At 36.4% G+C, this 12,479-nt stretch overlaps 1 protein-coding gene across 1 annotated transcript in view; it reads right to left on the reverse strand.

Annotated features, from left to right (window-relative positions):
• The window catches only part of LOC133515788 (cadherin-87A), a 71,685-nt gene extending 59,663 nt beyond the window's left edge, over positions 1-12,022 (reverse strand). The window contains exon 1 of the mRNA XM_061848371.1: positions 11,689-12,022. The gene's annotated coding sequence lies outside the window, so the exon portion shown is untranslated. The remainder of the gene's footprint in view (positions 1-11,688) is intronic.
• Positions 12,023-12,479: the final 457 nt, after the last annotated feature.

Here is a 12,479-nt window from a genome sequence, read left to right on the forward strand (position 1 = left end):
GCTGCATTTTGATGGTTTCGAATGTTGTCCTTTTTATAAATATGAGTGAAGTAGTAAATATGAAGTTACAAATGGTTCAGTCAAGGTATTAAATATCGACACAGACAACGTGCCAAAAACATGTATACACCACCTTTTTGCCCATACATTAAAATATATATGTGTGTACATATTTTTGGCACTTCGTCCGTGTCGATATTTAATTTTTTATATTTTTTATCTTTTATCTCTGACACTTAGAGACTTATTCATCTCTAAAAAATTTTAGTATTTTATGGTTTTATTTTTTTATCATAGTTTTTTTTATGTAATTTGACATTTAGAGACAGTATACATCTCTAATAAAGTATTTATTATTTCATAGATTCGATATTTGTAATTGTTTTTTTTTTTAATTTCTTGTTTGTAAAAATGGACATGTAAAAGTGCCCCTGTGGCCTATTTGCTGAATAAATGTTTGATATTTGATATTTGATAATACCTTGACTGTACAATAGGATGTTCCCACGCTGACACTACGGACTCGTGTGTTTAAATGGCATCATTACGTTGTGTGTTGTTGTAATGTCGGTAGTAAAGTTGATATACTCAAAGTATGCCTACTTAGATTTTTTGTGTCCGAAGTCCGAATGTCAGTTGAGAGATCTTGCTCCTCTACACGATGGCCCAGCGTAGGCCAGTCCTAGGGACGCATTTATGCGTTAGATTGAGCAAGTGATATTGCTCTAATTTCACCGCGTGCGTAGCTGCGTCCCTTAGACTGGCCTACGCTGGGCCATCATGTAGAGAAGCCAATAGTTTTGCATCTCCGGGGATGGTCTCATAGTTGTGAAACATGACGTATTTACATTGCATAATTATGTAGGTATTTATTTCGTAGAATGTGGTAAAGGGGCGAATAAAAACAATATCTGCCGTCCTATCTCTAAAACCGCTCAAAGCTGCATAATACCAGTTTTCATTTGGACAAATATTCTAAAAGAGAAAAGAATTCTCTATCGACTGGTCTTGGAATCATATTTTTATCTGTTGTAGTTACGGAGATACAGACTCGACCTAACACGCTAACTGCATTATAATTTGATACTTCTCAATACTATAAAATCGCAAACCTACATTATTCTTCTATAAGTAATATAAAAGCGCTTAGCCAGTTTTTTATTTTAATTAAGCTTTTACGTCATACATAGCTAAAACACATTTACTTGGAAAAACTATTAATATGTTTTATCAAGTACAATTTTTTTTTATTAAATACTACACAAAAAAACAGTTACTATGCTTAAACATGGCTAACGTTCTTTAACCGTTTGTGTAAAAGACTTTTATTGCGATTCATGTAACAAATACATCACTAAAACCTATTTAGTGTGCTTAACGGGTAATTCTGTTTGAGAAAAAGAATAATAATACAACAGTTAAACACGGCCAACCAACAATGCCACGCTAAAACCCCGCTAAGTGTAAAACATATTCCCTTGAATTTTATTACGTAAGGCAGACAGTTTAACAATGCGCCGTGCGCTGTAAGCTGTCTTTTTTATTCGGTGACTGATGGATGCATGCTTATATAAAAAAAAAAACCGGAAACCGAAAGTAAGTGCTACGATTTACATACAAAAATGGAGAACGATAAACCAATGATAATTCACGTCGGTAGTAGATTTCTACGTAGCGATAACATGGTCACTACGAAGACATGATCTAATTTAAAAAGCAACTACTGAATAGAGAGTTGCTGGAATTGCTCAAACATATTGAGTTGGTGTTCCAAAGGTCTAAGTAGCAAGTGTCAGCATAAACTAATATAGTTAGTAAGAGGGATTGAGCTAATGCAATCTTAGTGGCGTAATGTTTCGAACTCTGCGGAGTGATGCTTTTATATCAAAAAAAATCCTTCTAAACTCGCTCATCTGAGGTATCCATGATAGAGAAACAGCGAGATTTAAGAGACCTGGGGAGAGTAGGAAATCTAAATAGGTATCGTTAAAAATAATGGCAGGTAGAGTACTAAAATCAGTCCTGGCAGAACACTTTGACCTGGGTAGGTACCTGCTATAACTTCAGTGGATTTACCTTGAGACCGTAACGTGAAAGTCCAAATCAAAATGCTTTCTAAATTAGTGTTCATGTTCATGGTCTATGGTAGATGAATAAAAGAGCCTTGATAGTATGTTTAAAGTGGCAGAAGAAGGAAATATAACGTGTTAGAGTATATAAAGTAAGGAAATGAAACAGGAGACAACACGCTGCCTCGTCCTGTGCAGGCACAATAAAGATTAAGAGCAATCCACCTCTGTTGACGCCCTATTTAATAACTATGAAACTAGTTCACTGTCGCAGGAGATACATTAAGAGAACGCAATATGCCTACTAAGATGTCGAAGTCACCCGTGTTGAAAGCATTACCGAATTCCAAGAATGATAACACCGTGTTATACCATATCTGCAGCATTTTTACAAGAGCGATAATTGTACTGTGCCGAGTAGGGTAACCGGGTTAATATGGGTTCGTGAGCGCATGTCTGTTCAAAACGGTAATCTGTTTATTTACAAAAGACACTCAAGAACTTTAGAGAGGAAACAAAGAAATGGAAATAAATAGAGCGGTAGTTTGAGAAGGAGAAGGAATTGGACTTTCTAACGGCATCTTACCAAAGCGACGGGAAAATATAAGAAGAATAGAGCTCTCGAGGATACATATGGGGGATAGGGAGGATCATGTTTTGGCTCGCATCATCTTTTTCAACGGCCTTAGACGAGTCGAACATTAAAAAAGTTAAGTAGAAGGGAAGTTTAGATTTTTCTACTTAACGAGAAAAAGTTTCAGAAGAAAAGAAGTGCAGATTAATGGAGTCGAAATCATAAAGGTATTAATTGAGCTTTGTAATAGTTACTAACTCCAAGTAACTTAAGAAACTACCACACTTTAGCGGGTCCCCAAATTCAACGGAATTATGAAAGTGAAGCCTCTGATCATCTCCGCATATTGTACTACAGCCATTCCATAATGCATGAGATTAATACTTTATTTTTATGCGAAGGGTGTTAAAGGCTGATTTTGGCTGCCCTATATAAAAAGCTACTAGGTAAGGTGGGTAACTAATTATTGGAAATTCGTTTTTTATCTTATTTGAATCCATCTCGTAAGTACTCACCCGATTACAGAGACACCTGCTCCAAAATCGGCACAATTATTATGATTACTACAGATTTCTATGCCTCTAAACCTAGTAAGTAGCATGTTAACTTACCTTTTACCGTAGTAAAACTCAGGAAGTCACAAATTCCGTATAAAAAACTAGTAGGGATCTGAGAAATGATAGGTTTTAGTGTAGTCATTTAGCCTTACTAGGTTTTTGAACTGGCAATCAAAGCGCGGGGGGCGCATTTTCAAAAGTGGGCTTCATTAGACACTGGGCCTTACATGGATCAGGCACCTTACAATGGTTGGTAATCTACTTCTTCACGTACATTTTTTTATATAAAATTTAACACATTTTTGAGACTGACACAATTTGCGTTTTTAAAATTTAAAAAAGTTGACGACTGATTTGTCAGTATTTTTTAAGTTTTTGGTTTTATTTTTGCATGCGAATAAATACATATACGATAAAGATCTGATTTAACATATTGAATTTCTCTTAAAACTTAGTAGTATAATGCAGGTTAACATGATTTTGTTAATACAATAAACCTTTTTTTGTGAATATTTCCTTGTGAGCATTACTTGTTCGTCATTTAACGGGGTTTTAGTATAGGAATGCATACAAATTACTTCAATATGTATAGTCATTACATAGCTAAAAAACGGTTACAGTCCAATAACGTGTTTATTCTCGGCCCAATTTAACAGCATTTTTATTAACAGCATTTTGTTTTATACAATTACCATTACAAAAAGTGCATGCAGAAAAAACGCAAACAAAAAATACAATCAAAAATAGAACATACAGGAAGGACATGCGTATTTTTTATGCTAGGGAATATGCTAGTCAGTTTGCTCTGGCTCCTACACTAGGCTCAGCCTGTCTCGTAGGTAACCCAGACTCAAAAGAGTTTATACAATTGGTACTTAAAGCCTATAAGAAGAGGAAATACTAAAATATTATAATTTAACATTTTTACAATTAAATTAATAAACAAGCAATTTAACACTACTTAAAACTAAATTAAACTAATTTAAATTTATCATTATGTGTGCGACTCGATCAAGTTGATTGTTGCGAGTGAAAGAGTGTGTGTGTGTGTGTGTGTGTGTGTGAAAAGAGAAAGTGGTTATTTATCAACTTTTAGAAGTTCTTCTATATTCTCGTAAGAGAGGGAGCTGAGCCATAAAGAAATTTTTTTCTGAACTTCCCTAACAGTACATTTTTTGATGAGAGTTTTACTATTAACTTTGTTATATACAAAAGGATGGATGAAGTTAGGCAGACGTTGAGCAAAAGCTGATACAGTCGGAGGAACTGGGACTTTGAACGTGCGCTTTTGCAGCATGCATTCGTAGTTGGGAGACATCAAGACTGTTTTGTGAATCCTTGACACCACCCGCAGAACAAAAATACCACGAACGCTGAGGACACCCAGATTGCTGTACACTAGTTTGGTAGGATATCTAATTGGTTTTCGAAGGGAGACCTTGATAACAGCTCGTTGCGCCCTTTCCAGTGTAAGCATGTAAGTTTTGCATGCTCCGCCCCAAGCAGTTATACAGTAGGCTAGTACAGATTCGCAGATACTAATGTAGACTGTTCTAAGCAATGACTTGCGTGCCGAGTTTCGTAAATTTTTAAAAACGTAAATAAGTCTGCGTACTCGATTTGCTGTGGTTATTACGTGGTTCTTGAAATCCAGTTTTTCGTCAATTACCACCCCAAGATATTTTATGGCAGGAGCCCTGTCGATCGGCTGGCAAGAACAGGGAGTTGCTGGTGATTGGGTTCGGTTGCAAGTGTGAATTTTGATACTGGGTGAAGTAGAAGGAGCTGAGGCTTTTGTTTTATGGAAACAGATGAGTTATTACAAATGTTTTCTAGGTAATATTTTAACAGATAAAATACTATAAAATTGTTCAGTACCTTTGCGGTTATTAAGCTATGTTTTGTTTATTACACAATTCACAATTACGATACTATAAACACGTAAATTGACTTGGCCGTTATTTAGTTATTTTTTATATGTTATTCAATTCTAAAGAACGGTTAAGCTATACTTAACGGTGTTTTAGGAGTAATATCGCACATATTTTAGTAATTATTTGCAACACTAAAACACAAAATTGTGATTATCTAATTAATAATATAATATTTGAGGAAATGGTTTTCAAACAAAGTAAGGATAAATTTAGTTTTAATTTTTGCACAAAAGAAATCCGGAAGAAATGTACACATTTTCTAGAGATATGGGTTTGAACGTTTTTTGCCCATATCTCAAAACTATAATTTGTGGGTTAGATAGGTTTTAGTGATAGGACGGCAGATATGTATATCGTGCCGTTGGAAAGTTTCTAAAATTGCGAAAATTCCACATTGAAAAATCTCGTACACTTATCATATGAAACTTCTCATATTTTGGTATAGGGATCGAAATTTTGCGTTAAGAGGCTGTCAACACCCAATGTCCTTGAAATTGATGTTACTTAAACAGTTTTTTAAGAAAGACTATTTGTTTTAGTCAAGTAAGAAAAATATATGTTCATATTAATTATATTTCAAAGACCATGGTTGTACTCGATACATGATTGAACGAAATCGGCTCGATAGAAAATAATTGCAAAGATTAGTCTTAAAATCACAATTAAACGGTTCTATGTCTTTATTGTTTTGACTTATGGGTCTGCAATTAAAATCACAATTTCAAAACATTTATATCTAAACCGCTATTGAGTAAAATATTACACTAATAATCCACTTTTTTTATTTAAATATTTTTCTTATTATTCCCTTGCCCAGGCCCAGTAACATGCGACAGTGCTATCTCATTTACTCCGATACAAATAGACAGTGTGCGCGCTTTAGGTATTGACAGCCTCTTAAATTTTGGAAGTTTACTTAATTTCCTATGAAATTTTCTTAAAACTTTTGAGAAACTTTCCGCAACTTGCACAACTGTAAACATTATACCTAGTCTAATACAGGTCATGAAATGAAACTTTTGTTTGTTCTCCGCCTTACAGTCATTGCCATATTTCTAAGGAAGGCTCTTTACGGCCATTAGTGGGGCATTACTTTAGTGGTGTCATTCACAAATTCGAGCCAATCATGCAGTCTAATGCAACTAGTTGCGACCAATCGCGCGCGTGATTCGAACTCATAAACCAATCGCGTTGTGGCGTTAGACTGCACGATTGGCTCGAATTCTTGCGCGTGACACCGCTGTATTGGCCCCATTCTTATTGCCCATAAGACCCGTCCTTAGATATATCTCAATGCTTACAGTCCACTTAAGTAGGTAGATAATAGTAACTATACACCGATACAGATTGTAAATCATAATTATAGCTGACCTAGGGTTCAGCTACTTTCCACTACAAACGGATAACGCCCTACAAGTCTAGAATGACATAAAAACCTAAAGTCCTAAAGTACTATACGACCTTTATAAATACGTCAGTACTACATAATAAACACCTTGTTGTATCTTTCTCTTTTTCTCCAATTCAGACGTAATTAGACTTACAGAGAAAGATGCCCGCAATTTGCGAACTTTAGTGTTCGCGGCAGGTGCGCAGATGAATATATTCCTTATTACGAAAAGATAAAGTTTATTTTAGAGTGGAAAAGGTTTGGAGGCAAAATGCACGTTTTGCAAGTTTTGGTTAGACTTATTGTCGCCTTGTTCTGTCAGTTATCAGAAAGTTATTGAAGTTATTTTAGAATTATTACCGTGTTGTCCGCCTTTCTGCCCGTATAGTTGGACTATGTATAGTCAGCATCAATATAAAATATCTGTCACCCTCTTATATTATTATAAATCACTACAATTCGCGTTCTTTTTGTAAAATCATTTGAGAATGAAAGACGCATAATTACATCCGCTACGATTGATGCTGACAGGGGCCCATTTCTTGAACGGCGTAAGTCTAAAATTTTAATTTCATGTTATTTATTCATAACGCAAGTTACATATCAATTCAATTATTTACATTAACATCTACATTTACGTCTATTTTCTATATCTATAAGTATCTCATTTTAATTAACACATAAAATTATTCTTATGTACTAAATATTCCTTAAGCTTAATTATAAACATATTATCATTTATCTGATAATTCAGCTGACTTTAAATTATTTGGCAAACGATTATAGATTCTAGGACCTTGTACCACACACATTGTTCAAGTCAAGCATTTTCGTTAATCTAGAAATTGCAAAACACGCTTTGCCTCACCTCTTACAAAGCTCATCTACAAGGTGCCCGTGAGCATTGCGAGACATTTTAACTAAGCATTCCTGGTAATATTTAGAAACTAAAATGTCATATAAAGTTTTCTGAATTAGGCCTAGTTTCAGAGATAATTTAATGTTTTCCGAAATCATTCTTTCGCCAAAGTCGGTACAAAACACATTTTTGTCTGCGGTATTGCCACTTTGAGGTCTAGTCTGAACATACCTATTGATTGGCATCCAAAAATTAAAAAAATGTATTCGAGAGGTTACCCGCAAAAAAAAAAAAGTTTTAGTTAATTTTAGGTTATGTGTTTATCAATAAAAATTACGTTTTATGTACAGGAGTGTTAAAAAAAGGGATTTTTTTTTGTTGAATTTCACAAAAAATCATATAACATTTTTTGCTTCTGTTGCCATGAGGAATGTGCGTTCAAATCTCTCGCAATGCTCACGGGCACCTTGTATATGGGTATCCCACTTTAATGCAGAAATGAAATTAAATGAAAGTTTATTCACAAGAGCATATGGTACATTAGATATGATTAAGTGTACATTATTGGCCCTTGATATGCTCGGCCCTAGGGCATGTGAAAATTATTTGTATTGACACAGTTTATGCATGTCAAAGTAAAATACGTTACATAAATGTCGTGTTTTCTAAGAAAGTCTCAGTCTCAGAGTCTATTATAAACCCTAGATATTTTGCCTTATTTACTAAACGTTCTTCGATATTATCAAGCACAATATTCAATGTTTGGAGTGACAAACCCCTAAGGTTGATCTGGATTACATTGTTTTTTTCAAGATTAAGTTTCTTACCATTGATATTGAACCAGTGCTTTACATCTCGTAGCAGGTAATTTACTTTAGATTGCAGTTCTGTGAAACTAGTTCCCCAAACAACAAAAGCACTTTAACTACTAAAGTTGAATGCGACGTACACGTTGACAAGTCATTAACTAATGAACTAAATAAATAATTACCTATTACTGAACCTTGAGCAACAGAAATGGTATAAAGCGATTGATTATTAGATCATCCCTTATAGCCATTAACATCTATTTCACATCATTGTTGCCTGTTCATTAGAAAGGATTCAAATATTTTCAAGAAAGTCCCCCGGATGCCGTAATGGTCTAAATTCTTAATAATAAGCTTATGGTCTATGAGGTCGAATGCTTTCGACTAATCACATAGCGCTAATCCAACTTTGCATCCCAATTCTTGTTTCCCGGCAATAGTTTTTATGAGTTGTCTGGTAGCATCTACTGTGGATTTTGAGACTGATAAGCATATTGTTCCTTTGCGTGCGTGCTGCATACTCGCACAGATATATGATACGCATCTCTGAGTAATTGGCCATTGGCTTTTAATTAGGCAAGTCTGGAGTTTAAATCAACACGCGGCTAAAATTAGCAGATTCCTATGATAATTACTAGTGTCAGTGACAAATGACCGTGGTAGGCAATTAGCTAATTACGAGTACTAATGTAATAAGAAGTTGAAGATCATTGAAGAGGTATAATACCTACTATAAAACGTTAAAGATAAAGAGAAATAGTTAGTGATACCCACGGATAGGTAGATTTTAATAGTAAATAAGTAAGTTTTTTATTGCATCAACAATTATACATTTTACATACATGTAAAACTACAAATAAATGTTAAAGGAAAATAGAACCAGGTAATAACAGGCGGTATTTTATACATTGATGATATAATAAAGAATTCTTCGGTACGACTAATATAGATATGTATCTACTGAAAAAATGCTCGTTTATGTATTTTGTTCTATCCTTTGGTTTTGTCATTTTGACCGCGGCAAGGCGCGATTGGTTAACTTCATTATAGTTGACTAAAGTGATCCGTAATGGTGTCATTATAGTTGTGTCAGGACGTCAGGAGCTCGTCATACTGAAAAGAAGGACCTATGCGATTATATTTCTTCTTTAGCTTAGTTTTAATTCAACCATTAAAGTCGATGAGACGATAAAATCCACCAAATCTTTGGTTTCGGTAAAAAATCCGGTTTCGGAGAAAAATCCGGTCTCGATCGGACATCAATAATAATCCATAGAGTCTACATATGTAACGTGTAAATAAACGTGCGTACTAAGAAAACCCTCTATACCATTAGGTAGGTAATTATACCTACTCGTAGGTAACTAGTCGTTGCATTGCATGAAACTTGATAAAATATGAGCTTTCCGCTTGAACCCCTCGATTCCCACAGACAGCGCAAGAATTTGTAATTTAATGCAACAAGTATACTTAAGTACTATTATTAAACCCGCATAAGTTTACCCTAACTACTTTTACTGTACCGTGGCAAGCCAACTTAGTCAGTAGAAAAAACGCCAAATTTGAAAAATGTAGGGGCGTAGGATCGATCTTCCATACCAATTTTGAATTTTTCGCCTTATTTTATTCTACTACTGATATAGTTGGCTTGTCTGAGTATTCGCTAGGTGCACGACTGGTTCGGGGGGCGTCGTGGTAGAACGTTTGCGACCCCATGGCGGCCCCCATAAACGGCAGTGCGGAGAATCGCCGCAGGGGATGTTAGTCGGTATTCTCCTCTCCTCCCTCTGAATAACAGAGGGAGTCGCAGCAGGAGCGAGTCCCACATACCACCCCCCTATGGGCTTCCCTGGCCCGGGGGTGAGATACGTAAATGTATTTACCCCTGCGTGAAAAAAAAAAAAAAAAAAGGTGCACGACTGGTGCTTCTCTAATTCTCTGGGTGAGTAAAATTAGTTCAAACGGCTGCCGCTAGCATTAATGATACGATTATGTGTGTTTGTGACAATCAGCGCCACTTCTCCCTCCAGTCCCTCCACCGACTTCGCACCTCGCCACGTTTCACAACACAAACCTAGCTCACATCACAGCTTAAAAATGGACACTACTTTTACGATTCTTAAGTTGGTTAACCACCAACCATGAAGAGACAATTAGAAATCAATTTAGGATTCTATGCATCACAGATATATAGGCTGTTAAGAAATCAGGTGCCCATATTTTGCAGTGTGACTAGTGGAACTTGATACAAAGAAAGGCAGATCAAGTTTGCCGCATTCGTGTAAGGGTCTTCTTGAGGAAAGGGTAACTTCGAAAGAGGGTAGTTTTGAAAATTGTAAATGTCTACTAAACTGTCAGTTTCTACTATACCAACAGTAAGCAAGATGCCTTAATAAACGGTCCAGTAGAGTCAGGCCTCGGGTGTCCGCCAGCCGCGGCGGGCAGCGGCCGCGGCGGGCCGCGGCCGCGGCGGTCACACGGCGGGCAAGAGCGATCGCTTCCGAACATCTACTAACACACCATACAGAGGCCGCGGGTGGCGGGCCCCTGCCCGCTGCGGGCGGCGGACGACCGAGGCCATACGCTACGGGCGGCGGGTGAGATGAGAACGACTTAGGGCCTAAGCATTGCCAAAGTATACATTGATTTCGGTTTTAGTCGATATGTCTGTGCGGAAAGAGAAGAGTCGTAGAATGTACGGGATGTACATTCTACGACTCCTCTTTCCGCACAAGCTTTAGCCATTTGCAAAATTACCCCGCTTTACGAAGTCACCCCAAAGCACCTTTGGTAAGCATACGAACTATTTAATCATATTTATCAACGAAGATTGTCCGAGGCAGACTAGTAGAAGTCCAATAAGAAGACCTTTGGCCAGCAGCGGGTCTTACAAGCTCCTAAAAGTCCAACTGATATTGCAAACTACACCTTCACCTATTGACCTAAAGACTTAACAGACCCCCAAAATCGGCATCAAACTTCACACCTTGTATAGGAATGATTCATAATTCTGCATTTTCGACATCTTAACAACATGCGTGACAAACGGTCGGAGAATGGCAGACCTTTAAGCAAGGCCGTCCGACTAAATGGCAAGCCAGACGTGTAAAAACTTGATAAAACAATAAAACTCTTTAATAACTGACGTTCATACACGCCCCGATAAAATAACTCATACCTATAAAAACAACTTTTATGTTTAAAAAATAATTGGCTGCATGGATGATTGCCTTTGCCAGCATGTTTTTTTCTTTTTTTAATTTTATGTACGAAGTTGGGATTAGGTTGGTTAAACTTTAAAATGAATGCTATTGGAACTTCGCAATTAATTAAGTGTAATTAAGGTCCAAGTTAGTCATCCAGCTGGTAACCAGCTGTAAATCTTAACTAAGTACATATTTACTTGAGTAAAGTTATTAGGAATTCGCAAAAGATGTGGATTAAATATCCCGGTTGACTACTGTATTTTACGTTGCGAAATTGAGTAGTTACTCACCGTTAGATCTAGTTGTCAGTGAAAATAACACGTGCTCTGTGTTACATCCTGTTTCTTTTGTGCTCCAACAAAAAGCAGACTTCAAAAGCCACTAGGTGTGTCTTAAAATTCAGACAAAGTTCACGAGGCAGTAATACCGTTAGTATTACAAAAACTCGGCTGCATCACTTAAAAACACGCACAAATGAACTTAAAACAACACTGAACACTATTTTAAAACATGAAACACTGTTTAGTAAAACAATTATCCGATATATCGTATTGTATTTCGTGTTAACTTTATTTAAACACGTTGAATTCGTGCTACCGTACCCGTCACCGTGGAACCTGACTCGCAACTAACAGAAATGTTTACGTTACGATACATTGACACTGAGTTTTTGTCTCTTTCTTCGGTCACAGTTAACTGCGAGAGCGAGAAGGATAAGCTACGTTACGGTTATTGCAATTTTACCTAATTCGCGCTATTAGCGCCATCTCTGGAACAAGCTTGAAACGACGACGACCTGTCCCTTTCTCTTCATCGACTTTCTTTATTAGTTTGGTAGAACATTGCTAGATGGCGCGGTAATAAACAATTGAAAATGAAAGTAAAAGTCGTATAACATTTGTTAAGCTGCCGCCAGATGGAGCTTAAGAATAAGAATTCAAATTAACTATAGAAATAAGATACACATCATCCTTTGATCGGGCACTACCGTAACCGGCGACAATATAAATAATTTACTACATTATTATCAGCATGATGGAAATTTAATACCTATGTAAAGACATATATTTACTCAATGCCA

Source organism: Cydia pomonella, chromosome 3, assembly GCF_033807575.1.
Source record: "Cydia pomonella isolate Wapato2018A chromosome 3, ilCydPomo1, whole genome shotgun sequence".
NCBI lineage: Eukaryota > Metazoa > Arthropoda > Insecta > Lepidoptera > Tortricidae > Cydia > Cydia pomonella.